Genomic DNA, 16,558 nt, shown 5'->3' on the forward strand with positions numbered 1-16,558 from the left:
CAGACATACGAAACATTCATCTGGTCATACAAATCGCGTTTACAAAATTGCAAACACACACAATACTTAATCACTCAAGATTGAGTTTATTAGCGAATACAAATCATTACAAGTACCTCAACATTCAGACAAACAACATGTAAACAGATGCAGTTAGTATGTAACAAGTCAGAAAATAATCCCACCCATCCAACCAAACACCTCTCCAACCACCCTGCACACCACATATGAGCTAGTCAAGCTCAACCAACCATGCACAACACAAAGGATCTAAGCCACTCAAATTACAATATGCAGCTGAGCTGAAATATGTATTGTACTGTGCGGTAATCCGCAATATAGGTGTAATGCAGTTGAAACTACCGAATTAATTCAGCCTTCCTTCTCTTAGCAACCAAACCCAGAATTTTATGCAAACCCAGAATTTTATGCAAACAGGCTTACAGAATCAATGTACACAACTTCCAGACAGTCACACATCAGTCAAGAAGAATCAGAGGTACACATATCCAAATGACCAGGTTCAGAATTAAATAGCACGGTACTTAATTACTAGGCAACATCACTTACACAAATTAATAAGTTAGTGCTATAATAACTAGCAACACATAAGTTTAAGCCAAAACAGAGTCCCAACCAACCTTACTAAGACCTAGCCAAGGGTTGGAACACATAGACTCACAAACAGTTCAAAAACTTGACACAGAACAATTATTTGTGATAAAAGGCCACACGACCGTGTGGAAGTGCCTAGATCGTGTGGGGGTCTGCACACTCATGTGAAAGAGGCACACGCCCATGTATAGATGACACATGCTTGTGTGCCCAGAAAACATGGCCGTGTGGACAGCTCGTGTAACTCTTTGTCTATTTGTGCTAAAATATGGTTCAAGGCAGACATGGCCATGTGGAAGTCTCACAAGCCCGTGTGCCCACGAGTTCCAGAACACATGCCCATGTGAAAATTGAATAAAATCCCAAAAATTAGCCACACGATCGTGTGGCACCAAATTTGTCCTAAAAACCCTAATCCAAAATTCCACACGGTCATGTGGACCGTCCATTTTCAGCACATGCCCGAGTGGCCACCCGTGTGGTCACAAAAACCTAAATTTTAATCCGCGAGGAAATCCTTAGGTACTAAGGGTTAAAAAATACATCTTAAAATGAAGCCCCAACCACCACGAATTGATCGTTTCGCCTCCCCAAAACCGATTGGAAACCTCAATTACAAACACAAACTATACTTTAAGAATACGATTAACCAACGTAACAAAATCGAAGCAGTTCCTCAATTAAAACAAAAAGAAACACTTACCTGATCTTGACACCAGTCAAACAAAAGACATGAGTTCAATCAATCAACGAGGACGACGACAAGACCCAACATTGATTCGAAGAAGAAGAAAAAAAGTACAATGGTTCAGCAAAATCAACCCAGAAAGATCAAAAATGGAAAAGAAGAAAAAATAAAAAGAAACGTGTGAGGGAGAAGGGGGAAACCACTAACATGAGGAACACCGGGAGAAAGAAAAAGAATGTAAAAATTATTTAGCCCTATTTTAATTAAAAACTAAATAAATATAAATAAGCAAATCTTCAAAATTTAAAACAAAACTAAAAATAAAATTGATCCCCCTTAAACCCCCATAAGGATTCGAACACAAGACCCAGAGGTACACTAACACTCAACCAACCACCAGACCAGCAGGTCCATTCTAACACTAAAATGTGGAAACTTACCCAATTGATCGAACTACTCACAGACCCTTACTTCAAAACTCAAATATTCTAACCCCAAAATTTGGGGTGTTACAACTTACCCCTCCTTAAAGAAATTTCGTCCCCGAAATTCCCTACTAACAGAACAGATACTTAATCTTGGGTCTACCACTACGCTCTCGCTGTGCATTCTCAAACTGAGCACTACAATACTATATTCTAACATTAAAAACTTGCACAGATATAGAACACACAACCATTGACCAAATCAGTTACTTATATACACGAACACTCGAACCCAGAACCTCAAACAGACACCCATATCACTTAATCATTAAAGTAGATACTTAATTGTCCATTACACACGCACACTCACTATAACATAATCATAAAGTTGAAACATTCTCAATCATCACCACAGACACTCCTCAATCCAATGCTCCGTGGATTCGCATCTGAGGCACACTCCTGACTTTTTCCAACAATCGCCTGAATGGCACTTCTTACAATGCTCGCAAACCAAAACACTCACACCATTACTAGAACCTTCCATATTACTTTTACTTACACTCAATTGCGATCTTACACGCTTTGTAGACCAAGGCTCTAAGCTTAAAGGACTGTGATCTCTCTTCTTCCAACAATCTACACACTTACCTTAGACTAACTCTCTATTCCTCTCTAAACTAGCCTTAAAAACTTTTTCTAAAACCTCTCTCACTACCTGAGTCAATGCCTCAATAACAACCTCCAAGTTATCGCTACCCGAAGCTAGTGGAACCGCATTGATTTCTGACTCCCATACAAAAACATGTTCTAGAGAAGCTAACAACTCCTTGAGAGTCTTATCGGACTGATCCTCATGATCTCACTTACCTTCAAAATCCATATCAAACCTCAAAATCAACCTTAAGAAACCTACATTTTTAAAAGTGAACACAACATAAATATCTAATAGGACAGTTCTAATCTTACAGTTTTTGAATTTCCACTAGGACCAACATCGGAGTCTCAGACATTTTACTTTCGTAAAATATTTTCAAAACACAAATATTTCAAAACATTGTGGTAATATCTTTTTTTTTAAAAAACACGATCGCACATGAGTACGTAAAACACAGACTGATTTTTTGCAAACCTGGCTCTGATATCACTAAATGTAACGCCCCAAAACCTGGGCTAGAAGTTTAGACCAAATTCCAGAGGTCACATTGATCACCGAAGTGATTTGAAAACAATTTTACAAAACGAGTTGTTAAAATCTCATACAAACACAGTTTTCTAAAAATGAATTAAACCGCTTATCCTTTTAGGATTTAAAATAGCGACTTTAAATTACGTCAAAAGCATTCGGATAAAGCTCCGCAGGTTCTAGATTTTAGCCCAAGGAAAAAAATTTACAAAAACCCAAATTAGATTTGTATCACAGTCCCTATAGATTTTTTTTACGGTCCACAAAATAGTTCAAAAATTAAATTATTCGAATAAACATTTTATTAGCCTAATTTAAAATGCATCACACTGAGACCTCTGGCATGCCAAGTCCAGCTATAGAAAATTAGAGTACCTGAAAAGGGGAAAACTAAGGGGTAAGCTACATGAGCTCAACGTAAGTCTAAACTGAAACTAAGTAGCAAGTGACTAAAAATCAAACCAATATACGGTCCACCATGAAAACTTGGTCAAACAGTCAGACATACGAAACATTCATTTGGTCATACAAATCGTGTTTACAAAATTACAAACACACGCAATACTTAATCACTCGAGATTGAGTTTATTAGATAATAAAAGTCATTACAAGTACCCTAACATTCAGACAAACAACATGTAAATAGATGCAGTCAGTACGTAACAAGTCAAAAAATAATCCCACCTATCCAGTCAAACACCTCTCTGACCACCCTGCACACCACATATGAGCTAGTCAAGCTCAACGAACCAAGTACACCACAAAGGACCTCAAAAGACCCATCCAACCCTACACACCATATGTGTAGAACTAAGCCCCTCAAATGAAAATATGCAGTTGAGCTGACGTATGTATCGTACTATATGGTAAACCGCTGTACATGTGTAATGCAGTTGAAACTGCCAAATCAAATCAGACTTCCTTCCCTTCGCCCCCAAACCCAGAATTTTATGCAAATGCATGTATGCAAACAGGCTTACAGAATCAATGTACACAACTTACAGAAAGCCACACATCAGTCAAGAAGAATCAGAGCTGCACATATCCAAACGACCAGGTTCAGAATCAGATATCACGGTACTTAATTACTAGGCAATATTATTTACAGAAATCAATAAGTTAGTGCTATGATTATTAGCAACAAGTAAGTCCAAGCCAAAATAGAGTTCCAACCACCCTTACTAAGCCCTAGCTAAGGGTCGAAACACATAGACTTACAGATAGATCAAAAATCTGAAAAAGAACAATTATTTGCAAAACAGGGCCACACAGTCGTGTGCCCTAGTCGTATAGAAGTGCCTAGGCCATGTGGGGGTCTACATGCCCATACGAAAGAGACATATGCCCGTGTGAAGAAGCACACACCCATTTGTAGATGACATGCGCCCATGTGTTCGGGGAACATGGCTGTGTGGACAACACATTTAAATTTTTGTCCATTTGTGATAAAATATGGTGTAGGGCAAACATGGTCGTGTAGAAGTCTCACACATTCGTGTACCCATAGGACACGGCCGTGTGTCCAGAACACACGCCTGAAGGAAATTGACTAAAATCCCTAAAATTAGCCACACAGTTGTGTGGCACCAAAAGTTACCTAATTATCGGGCACACGGCCGTAGGACTGCCCATGTGCAGCACATGCCCATGTGGCCACCCGTGTGTTCACGAAATCCCCTCGAAATAGACCAAAACGTGAATTTTAATCTGCAAGGAAATCCCTAAGTACTAAGATTCAACAACACACTTTGAAATGAAGCCCCAACCACCACGAACTGGTCGTTTTTCCTCTCCGAAACCGATCGAAAACCTCAATTGCAAACACAAACTATACTATAAGAATTCAATTAATTAATGTGACAAAAAAGCAGTTCCTCCATTAAAACAAAAAGAAACAGTTACCTAATCTCGATACCAATCAAACGACACACACGAGTTCAATCAATCAACTAGGATGACGACAATACCCAAAATTAGTTCAAAGAAGAAGAAAAAAAATGTACAATGGGCCAGCAGAATCAACCCAGAAAGATCAGAAAACTAAAAAGAAGAAAATAAAATAAAAAGAAATGTGTAAGGGAGAATGGGGAAAAACCATTAACGTGAGGAAGAGGGAGACAAAGAAAAAGAGCGTGAAAATTATTTTGGCCCTATTTTAGTTAAAAATTAAATAAATATAAATAAGCAAATTTTTAAACTTTAAAACAAAACTAAAAATAAAATTGATCCCCTAAAACCCCCACAATAATTCAAACATGAGACCTAAAGGTACACTAACACTCAACCAATCACCAGACCAGCAGGCCCATTTTGACACTAAAACGTGAGAACTTATCCAATTGATCAACCTACTCAAAGACTCTTACTTCAAACCTCAAATCTTCTAACCCCAAAATATGGGGTGTTACAGGCGGATAGAGGTGAACTTGGAAAAGATCAAAGCCATCATGGATATGCCTCTTTCGTGAACTATAAAGGACATACAATGCCTCACAAGCAGAGTGATGGCACTCAGAAAAGTGTCTTCTATTCTTTGAAGCTTTAAGGACCTCATTCTCGTGGACCCAAGAATGTCAAGTAGCCTTCAATGAATTGAAAGTGTATCTGACCTCACCTCCACTTTTGAAATCACCCTGGGTAGGAGAAACTTTTTACCTGTATTTGGCTACCTCAAAAGAGATAGTCGCAGCAGTATTGATCAAGTCAGAGGGTGCCCACCAATTCCCATTATACTACATCAATAGGGTACTCCAAAACGGCAAATTGATGTACTCAAAAATAGAAAAATGTATCTATGCTCTGATAATTGCAAATCTCAAATTTCGGTTGTACTTTCAAGCTCATGAAGGACTTCGACCTGTGAAGGACAATAAAAGGACTAGTGCTAGCCGACGTCATGGAAATGCCATCATGTAATGAACTCATCTGACTATGCAATGCATTAAGACAACATATTTTATCTACAATTGATAGGTACACCTTTTTGGAGGGTGTACTACATAGAAAGGGATTTTCATATCCATTGATGTGGTGTCTCTGAGGCTAAATATGTTATGCGAGAAATCCACAGGGGGATTTGCAATGATCATCTAGTGGGTAGACTGCTCATGCAAAAAAATCTTTAGACAAGGGTATTACTGGTCTACAGTATGGAAAGATGCATAATAGTTGGTTCACGTGTGCAATTCGTGCCAAAAAAATGCCAAACTCCAACAACAACTAGCGGAGCCTCTTAAAGTCATATTAGATCATTGGCCATTCACAACTTGGGGGGTTGATATCCTTGGCCTGTTTCCTATAGCCACGACACAAAAGAAGTTTATAGTAGTGGTTGTGGACTACTTCACCAAATGGATTGAAGTTGAAGCATTGACAACTATAAAAGAGAAACAGATGGAGTCTTTTCTATGGAAATCGATTATTTGCAGGTTTGAAATACCTTACTTGATTATTACAAACAATGGCACATAGTTCCAGGGAAAGTTTAAAAAATTATGCACTGAACTTCAGATAGCTCTAGCTCAAAGCTCAGTGAAAACGCTACAAATTAACGGGCAAGTGAAAGCAATGAACAAGAAAATTCCAACATCTCTCAAGAAAAAAGTTGGCGAGGCTAAAGACACTTGGTTAGAAGAACTTTCTGGAATATTATAGGCCATGTGAACTACACCTCATACCTTAATAGGAGAAACAAGTTTTTCATTTATCTACGGTGCAAAAGCTATAATCCTTGCAAAGATCGGTTTAAGGTTGTATTGAACACAACACTTCGATGAGGAAGCTAATTAGGAAGCCATTAGGTTCACTCTTGACCTGATTGATGAACTCAGAGAAACAATTGAAATTAGAAATGCAACACGCACCCAGCAAGTAGCTCAGTACTACAATTCCAAGTTAAAAGACAAGTAGTTCCAAGTTGGCGATGTTGTCTTAAGAAATACCGAAGCTAGTCTACCTGCTTGTAGCAAGGAAAAATGACTCCAAATTGGGAGGGGCCATACAAAGTTATAAAAAATATGTTACAGAGCATATAAGCTAGCAAGAATGGATGTCATAGTTGTATCGTGAACTTGGAATGCCCGACATCTCAAAAAGTATTATGTGTAAATCCTTACCCTGTGAATGAAAAATCTTTCTCTAACAACCTTTATGTCATATTAAGGCTCGCAGGATAAAAATCGTAGCCTCCAACACAGTTAGCTAGAGCAAAGCTCCCAACTATCATATAAAGGCTCGCAAGATAAAAACCACAGCCTCCAACATAGTTAGTGAGAGCAAAGCCCTAGTTGTCATATTAAGGCTCGCAAGATAAAAACCGCAGCCTTCAACACAGTTAGCGAGAGCTAAGCTCCCAACTGTCATATTAAGGCTCGCAGTTTAAAAATAATAGCCTCCAACATAGTTAGCGAGATCAAAGCTCCCAAGTGACATATTAAGGCTCGTAGGATAAAAACCGCAACCTCAAACATAGTTAGCGAGAGTTGGAAACTCCCAGCTGTGTTATCTTTCAAAATTTTATCAAGTATTAAGTAGCTCGCAAATTCACATCCCCAGCTGGTTATCCTTCAAAATTTTTTGAAGTATAAAATAGCTCGCGGATCCACATCCCTAGCTAGTTATCTTTCAAAATTCTATTAGGTATGAAATAGCTTGCAGATCCACATCCCCAGTTTGTTATCTTCAAATTTTCTCAAGTATAAAGCTACTCGTGAATTAATATTCCCAACTAACAATGTCATTAAGTCTTAAACAACTCGCAACTTGTGATTTTCGAAGGTTTTTTCTTAAAGCCTTCATAATAACGGTATAACTATGCGACAAATGTAATAAGCTCACAAAAGACACAAAGACAATAAGCTGTCAAAAACAGACTTCTTCAATCAAAAAATTTTATTTGATAAAGAATAATGACAAAGCAACAACAAATACAAAGAAACTAGGATGCATTATCTTCTCCATCTGTAACGCCCTTACCCGTATCTGACGCCAGGACAGGGTTTGAGGCATTATCGGACTAAAACATAAACATTCATATAAAACCGAGCCATAAAATTTCAACCAATTTAAAATCATTTATACACAAGCATGTTGTCCCTTATACGGGCTTACGAGGCCCAAAACATACATTGAGGTGTAGTTCAGGACTAAACTGAGAACTTTCGAAACTTTTACAACACTTAGAAAATTTCCTTGTTTTAGAGGGTCACACGCCCGTGTGGGTAGGCTGTGTGGTCTCACACGCCTGTGTGGCTTGGGATACGCTCGTGTCCTCAGCCCGTGTCCTCAGCCCATAATAGGGTCACACGGCCAAGTCACATGCCCGTGTGCTAGGCCTTGTGGCGAATTTAATTTTCATGAATTTTCATAAATAAGGTGCGGACTTCACACGGCCAGGGCACACGCCCATGTCCCAAGGTTGTGTCTCTCACATAGCCGAGACACACTCGTGCCTATGTGTTTACTACTAGGTATTCTATTTCTTAAAACTAAAATGCAAGGGACACATGACCGGATCACACGCCCATGGGCAAGCTGTGTGTCACACATGGCCTAAACACACGCCCGTGTGTCTACCAGTGTGGACAAAAATACGGCTATTTACCAAGCCTTTTTGCCACCCTTACATTGCACCAGCCTACACAACATCAAACAACAACAATTCAAGCATATACACACTACCAATTCAGCCACAACTAAGACATCCTCACATCAATTTCATGCTATTTTCTATCACATACAACATCTTATACATGCTCATGTTACCATACCTTATTAAGCCAAGCTTACCAAACTATATGCAATAAGTAACATCAATTTACTCCATTTTACACATTCATATCTTAGTTATCATCATACTAATCAAATCCCAATTAAATCATCAAGCATTCATAGCTATACCTCATCACATACACACAACCATCATCCACATCACAATTGCATAACATATGCAGGCATGAATAAATCGCCTTACAACCTAATAATCAATATAAGCCATATCTCTTGGCCATATTCAAAATGAATTATAATATTATCATAAGCCAACACTTTTGGCTAACCAATTTGACACATAACAAAATTACCAAGTCCTCTATACATGCCATACTCAAAATGTGAAATCATAAATACCCAAAAGATTAATTTGATAGTGTGAATCGAGCTCCGACATCCTTCGATTCTCGAGCTAACTTGGTGGTACTATAAGAAAATGGAAAGGAATGAGAGTAAGCATAAAGCTTAGTAAGTTCATATGCAATAATAAACAATATTAGGCAACATTTAGCATGAATATCATACAATTCAACTTAACAAAAATTACATATTTATCAACATGGTTTCATAAGCATAACTTTATCATTCTTAATCTTACCAAAAGCTCATCACTTAACAAGCACTTTCTTGTGAGTTTTTCGTACATATTTGTACCAACTCGGGACTTAACATACTCTTTTTCATTCTTGACATACCCGTGGAACACTTGGAATACTAAACAGATACAGGAAGGTCTTTGCACACAAGTGCCACATATGTAGCCAAAGCTACCTCACATTTCATATCACACAAAGGCTTGCTCTTGAGCTAATCACGGGTCTGCTCACACAAGCTGATGGTCAACACGTAACTACGCAATGCTGCTCACACAAGCTGTCGAGTATCCGCAACACATGTCAGACTACCCAACCACTAGTAGACGTATGAGACTAGCATCCAGATCACATAAATCACATATATCACAAGGGTTCCTAGTGACATGTCACTCGTATCCTATTCTATTCCTAAGGTTCATACAAGATTTTTTTTCTTGTCGGAACTTGTCGAATGTATTCATCGAATCAATTATGAAATTTATACGATTTTAATGCATTAAAAATATGATCATAATATTGCATGATTTACACATGAACTTACCTCGATACAAAATATGGCTAACTAATTCGATTTAGTCCACAATCTTGTTCTTCCCTCAGTTTAGGTTCAGACTCTATTTTTCTTGATCTATAATAGAAAATTTCACTTATTTAATTATCATATTGTTCAAAACAGCCCATAAATCATACTTTGTCAAAATTATAGTTTTGTCCCTAAACTTTCACATATTTACAAATTAGTCCCTAGGCTCGTAAAATGAAATGCACTCATTTTCTTTGTTACCCAAACCTAGCCGAATCTATATCATGCTTATACTAGCCCACATTTTCTTTCAAATCATATTTTTACCACCTATTTTAGAACTTTTACAAAAAGGTCCTTTTTAGGTGTTTTCATGAAAAACCACTTAGTAAAAGATGTTTATCGCACACCAAACTTTCATATTCCTCCATTAAAAATCAAAATACGTGTATGTCACACATGGGTAAGTTTTTAAACATGAACGCTAGCTCAAAATAATGGTAGAAATAGCTAGATCGGTTGATGGTAACTTCAAAAATGCAAAGAACATTAAAAATGGGGCTAGGGTGCACTTACTATTGAGCTTGAAAGTGAAGAAGCCCTAGATATGGAGAGCTTCAAAGTTTTGGCCATAGCTTGAAGAAGATAAGCAAATTTTGCTGCATTTTTTCCCTTTTTAATCTTTTAATTACTAAATGACCAAAATGCCCTTTTTACTAAACTTTTAAATTTTATCCATACATGCCCATTTTTGTCCATAAAATTAGAAATTGGGCAAATTGCTATTTAAGGACCTCTAATTAATATTCCAAAGCTATTTCATACTTAAAGCTTCTAGAATCTCATATTTTGCAACTTTTACAATTTAGTCCTAAAAGTTAAATTGGACACTTATTCACAAAATTTCTTCATTAAACTTTTAGACTATCATGCAAACATGTCATGGACCTCAAAACAATCATAAAAAAATATTTATACTTCAAATTTGTGGTCTCGAAACCACTATTCTGACTAGGCTCAAAATCGAGATGTTACACCGTCAATGCCTTGGTCAATATTATCATAAAAGGCAACATCATCAGCGAAAGAGACCATATTCTCATTTTCCTCACTCTCAATTGGATTCTCCTCTAAGTAGAAGTCTGGAGAGTTCTTCCTGGTATACACAAATGAGTCACATGCAGCACCCGAGGGACATAGCACATCAAAGCCCAGCTTACTCATATCCATCCAATTAAGAGCATCGAAGCCCACTTTGCGAGCATCGAATGGGCCACCAACAACCTAAGAGTGCATCAATATATTCACTTTTAACTTCGAAATAGAATTCAAGACATTCTCAACTATTTTCTTTTTGAACTTTTCTAAGGCTTCAGATTGCTTCTGCACAATGGCCTTCACTTAGTCCTAACACTCCCTAATAATTTTCTCGAGAGTGGTCGTGTACTCCATAGTGACCCTTTTTACTTCAACCTACACAGCCTCATTACTCTGCCTCTTAGTAGCCACCTCACAGGCTAGCCCCTCCATCTTAATCTCAACAACAGCTAGGCACTTTGTAAGATCCCCATTTTGTTTATTAATAACCTCATTTTCTTCCCTCACCTTAAAATACAGCTTGTGAACTCTGGCCAAATTTTCCTTAGTCTCGACAAGCTCACTCTAATGGGCCTTTTCATTCTTCAACCTTACCATATTAACCTCAAAAAGTAGGAACTACAGGGATGAAAACATACTTGATGCAGGGGGTGCTTGTGTGTTGCTTACCCTCACAACCTCTGGTACAGAAGCTCCCCATCCTTAGGCCACATCAATAGGATTGTAGGGGTACTCCTACACGCTCAAGTCCCCACGCCATGGAAATGAACCCTTATCACCTCCAACTAGCACTTCTTCGACAACAAGTACAGGAGGGGAAACACAAGAAACAACTAGAGGAGTATCCTCAATGGCAATTGGTGAGCTAACAGGGGGACTGATGGCAAGTTCACCACTGGAAGACTGGAACATCTAACCACAGCAGCAGTAGGACCAACAGGGTCCTCCTTTCTTTTACTGCGATGCTCCAACTATACGCTACTCCTCTCATCGTCACTCGTAGAATTGATGTGCATAGCCCCGCGATAGTCTTCGCTTCTTGTGAGCACCACTTGTGAAAGAGTCAATATCCATATCCTTGTTGATCTTGCGAGAGATACTATTAGTTCACTTGAACTATCCCCAAAGCTTTGATTGATCCCAGCATTAACAACAACCGAATGATCAGTGAGAGTAGTTAACAAATTTACATTCTGCCTACCACATTCCTTTTTTAATTATTCAGCGAGAGCAAATAGTCAAAGCTTCATTTCACAAAAGTGATAGAAAAAGTTCATCGGTTCTTCTACGATACCCTGCACTATCAGGTGTAACTCATTAAAGGATTTATGAGGCCACTCACAGCTCTTAGGCGACCTCTACGTTATCACCAAGCCTCAACCCATTGGGGCTGTAACCCTCCAAGCAGTACTGAAAAACATTCCTCGTCGTGATAAGATCCTACAAAATCAAGATACGCCCAATGCAAAGCCTTTGAAACTGGGCCACAACGTCATCTGTGGGGAGAGTCTGCTAAAACCCAAAGTCCTTGCCAAGTCTACTATGAACTTGGACATACTTCCCTTAGTTCAGACGAAGGTTGGAACATTGGTTCACAATAATCGTCTTAACATTTTTGCTAGGAGAGAAGCAATAGAACCCTGATAAGTTCTCTAGATTATGGCCCTTCAATTGATATAAATGTTGGAAAACGGCAAGCAAGGGAACCTTAACACGCCGAGAATAGTTAGTGAAGTACGTAATGTAAACCCACTAAGAAAAGCTCGAGAGTTGGCCAGGTGCAATCTTCGGTGGTTTTACACAGCTGGTGCGACCCCTCTGGGATGGAGAACTCGTATGCAAAATTAGGAAGTTTTATTCCCCGAACGGCCAAGACTCTTAGCAGTTCCTCTTTTCTAGTAGTGTAGGGATACAATTTCTCCATCACTAGAACCAGAGATAGTCATTCTCACGCTGGATAGGCTGAGACTATTTTTGATTATCGATTGTCCCTATACATCAGTAATCACCAACTCGAGCCCTACAAGGGATCTAGGTATTTGAACCATGACCTAGATAAGTCCCACGAAAAAGACTAAGTGTGAAACGAGCTACAAGAAGATAGCAAGGTGAGCTCGTGAACCCTGCTCGCAGAGTAGCTCACGGGCTCAACTTGCAAGGTAAAGCCAATGACCTAGCTCGTAATGCAAGGCCATAGATCCAACTCGCAGGGACCTAGGAAGCTCTAAAAAAGGAGCTGCGTGCTCTGCAAGCCACCTAAACACGTGTTCAACAGGTACAGAGCCCACCCAGAATGTCAGTCCCAAGAACAGAAAAGACTGCGTGCTCTGTAGACATGTGTCCAGCAAACTTAAAGTTCGTAGAGAATGTTAGTACTAGAGGAAGTGGAGTCATGACAAAATAGTTGGCCATATCATGAGCTGTAATAGCATCTATAACAATATGTATAAATACCCGAACATTTCTATCAATAACATAAGAGAAAATATTACTCAATAAAATAAAAAATATTGCATACAAATTGATATACATATATAATAATAGTAATTATGTTTATAAAATTCTTATATATATTTTATATAATCATAAACATTACATATAATAATCACTTTTTATTTATGTTACATAAAATATCTTTATTAAAATAAAACATCAATTTAAATTTAAGTTTTATATTCCTAGTGTTATCATTACATAAAAGTAAATTTGATTATTACATTCAAAATATAATTTATCATTTGAATTTGTTTAAGCCCAATCAACTCAACTTGGTAGAATTAGAGAACATCCAAGGTTGAAAAAGTCAAAAGCCAAAAGGACCCAAGTCTGAGAAAATTTGAGCTCGAAAAAAATTTGAAGTTGAGAAAAATTCAAGTTTAAGAAAGCCTGCTAATCCACCCATTTGCCACTTTTAATATTTTCATGTAAAAAATGATAAAAGTAGGTAATGTGTAAACATTAAGGGCTAACTTTTCAAAAAATAAAACTAAATCGACACAATGTTAAGGTTTCAATTTATTATTATGTCAACTCTAAAAACTATAATGTCATATTTCTATTGACTATTTAACAATGAGTGACTAAAAAGGACAAAAATAAAATAATTAAGTAACAATTTTATAACTTTTTATAATTGAATGATAAAAAGAACTTATTAATAATTCGGTGACTAGTATAACTTACTCGAAAAAAAAAAACCTAAGAGGCAAGTCAAAGTATTTGGGATAGGAAACCTTCAATAGTGCCACATGCAACTTGAAATTAGATGTAAACTCAACCTTGTTAATAAGAGAGAAGAGTAAGAGAATGTTTTGTGTTTTACTTCTAATTTAAAGGAGTAATTTATACAGAGTTTATATAAGGAAATAATCAAACTAAATTAGTCTTAATTTGATATTCCTACAAAATTTACTAATTCTAACATAAACTAATAATATCTATAACTAACACTTCTTAACTGGACTGAGGAAACCACTTCCTCTGTATTACCAAAAGGTTTCATGCCAGAAACTAACAACATGTTTGGTTCAACGAAATGGTCATTTTGTTCTGTATTTATTTCATGTGCTACACTGAAGCACCTATTTGGTTCATTGAATTCTCTAAACTTTGAATGACTGATTCCTACTTTATTACACAAAATTTTTGAACAACCATTCGGTAAAGGTGGTGCTGAATGGATATTCTAGCTTCTCCTCTAAATGACATCATTTTCTTCATCCTAAACTACCCTTTTTCGAGTATTGAAAACAAATAAACATAAAACAAAACAAAACTTGAAATCATTCAACACAACAACAAAGTAAAATTAAAAAAATAAAGAGAAAGAAAGCAATGAGAAATAATTTGAGCGATTTGAGAACTGTTACAAAGAAAATTACATGATGATTGCTTTAGTCTTAGGTGATTTTCTTTTTAGTGATAAAAAAGCATGGGTTTTTAGGTTTTGGTACTTGATTTGGGGCTTTTAACTTAGGAAAGAAGGATTTTTATTTGACACATCAATAACCAGAGTTTAAATTAGAGGTATTGAGAAGTTTTTATTTATGGATAGTAGTAGTTGTAGGGTTTTCCCCCATAATCTTTAATTTTAGGGTTTCGATTCAAAGAAAAAAGCAAATCTATTGAGACAGTACACAAGATAATGGAGGAAAATTTGGCGAATTTAAACATTACTGATGAAAAAGAGGACCTAGTTCGCGATTAAGAAGATGAAGAGGATAGAGACAATGAATTTAATATGTGCTTGGTAGGAAAGGTTCTAACAAATAGTTTCCACTTCCCATCTATGAGGATTGTTCTCGTAGAATTATGACATCCAATTGAAAGAGTTTTAATAATAGAAATCGAAGATAAAAGAGTCCTCTTTCAATTTTACAACGAGCTAGATCTAATGAGGGTAACGAATGGTATTTTTTAGTTTTTTAATAGACATCTAATTATCTTCCATCACTTGGAGAGAAGAGTGTCCAGTTTAAGTGCCTCTGATCTACTCGAACTTTTGGGTACAAATTCACAATCTACCTTCAGGCTCAATGTCAAAAGGGATGGGAAGATAATTAGGAAACTTCATTAGACACTTACTAGAATACGATACAACAATAATAAAAAAAGGTGTGAAAAAAATATGCGGATAAAGGTATGCTTGGATGTGCGAAGTCTTTTGAAAAGGAGAAAGCACATAATATATGGACATGACAAATCTACTTATACAACCTTCCAATACAAAGGTTATCATTATTCTATTTTTTATGTGGAAGGTTAGGATATGGAGAAATTTTTTTTTTCTTTTTACGATTAACGACAGTGATATAAGAGATGAATCTGTGATGGGATCTTTCTTTAAGGGCACCACCTAGAATGAAAGTGCAGTTTGAGAGTAGATGGTTGCAGGAGGAACCTAGGAACATGGTCAAAAGCAGAATAAGTATCAATGAGTGAAGGGGAGAAGAACTAATGGATAGTAGATCTATGCTCAAACACCTAGAAAGAGAGGGAAAGAAATAGTAACAAAGTCAAACAGAAGAGGGGACTTAGAGGGTTACCGAAGAGAGGTCATTAGACATGGTTTTGACGTTAGGTTAGAACATAACATTCTAAAGGAGAAGGATAAAAACTACCAAGAGAATCTAATTGGTATCTTAGAAGGGAAGAAAAGGAAAATGATGATCCATCTAAAGGACACACATACAAAACGTATTGAAACTGATCTAAACAATAATTTATCGACAACCGATAGTAAGCAGGCCAATTGGTCGTAATGAAAACCCTAAGTTGGAATGTCCGAGGTCTGAGAAAACCGTGAAAAATAAGATGTCTCAAAAATCTTTTGAGACAGTATCAGCCCCAGCTTTTGTTTCTCATAGAAACAAAAGCCAACTAAAAAATATGGAAAAAAAATTGGAAATAGTGTGGCTATGAAAATGGAATAGACATAAGTGCGTAGAGATCTTGGGGGCCTTTCGTTAGGGTGGAAAGTAAGCTTATCAATAAATCTAAATAGTTTTCTAGTTCTCACATTGATATGGAAATCAAAGAAGAAAGCGGAGAGGTCAAATGGAGGTTTACAGGTTTCTATGGATCCCCAATAGAGCATCTGAGGAGGGACTCATGGAATAAGTTAAGGCAAGTAAATGAGGATTGTCAGCTCCTATGGTT

The sequence above is a fragment of the Gossypium hirsutum genome, chromosome A11, assembly GCF_007990345.1.
Source record: "Gossypium hirsutum isolate 1008001.06 chromosome A11, Gossypium_hirsutum_v2.1, whole genome shotgun sequence".
Lineage (NCBI taxonomy): Eukaryota > Viridiplantae > Streptophyta > Magnoliopsida > Malvales > Malvaceae > Gossypium > Gossypium hirsutum.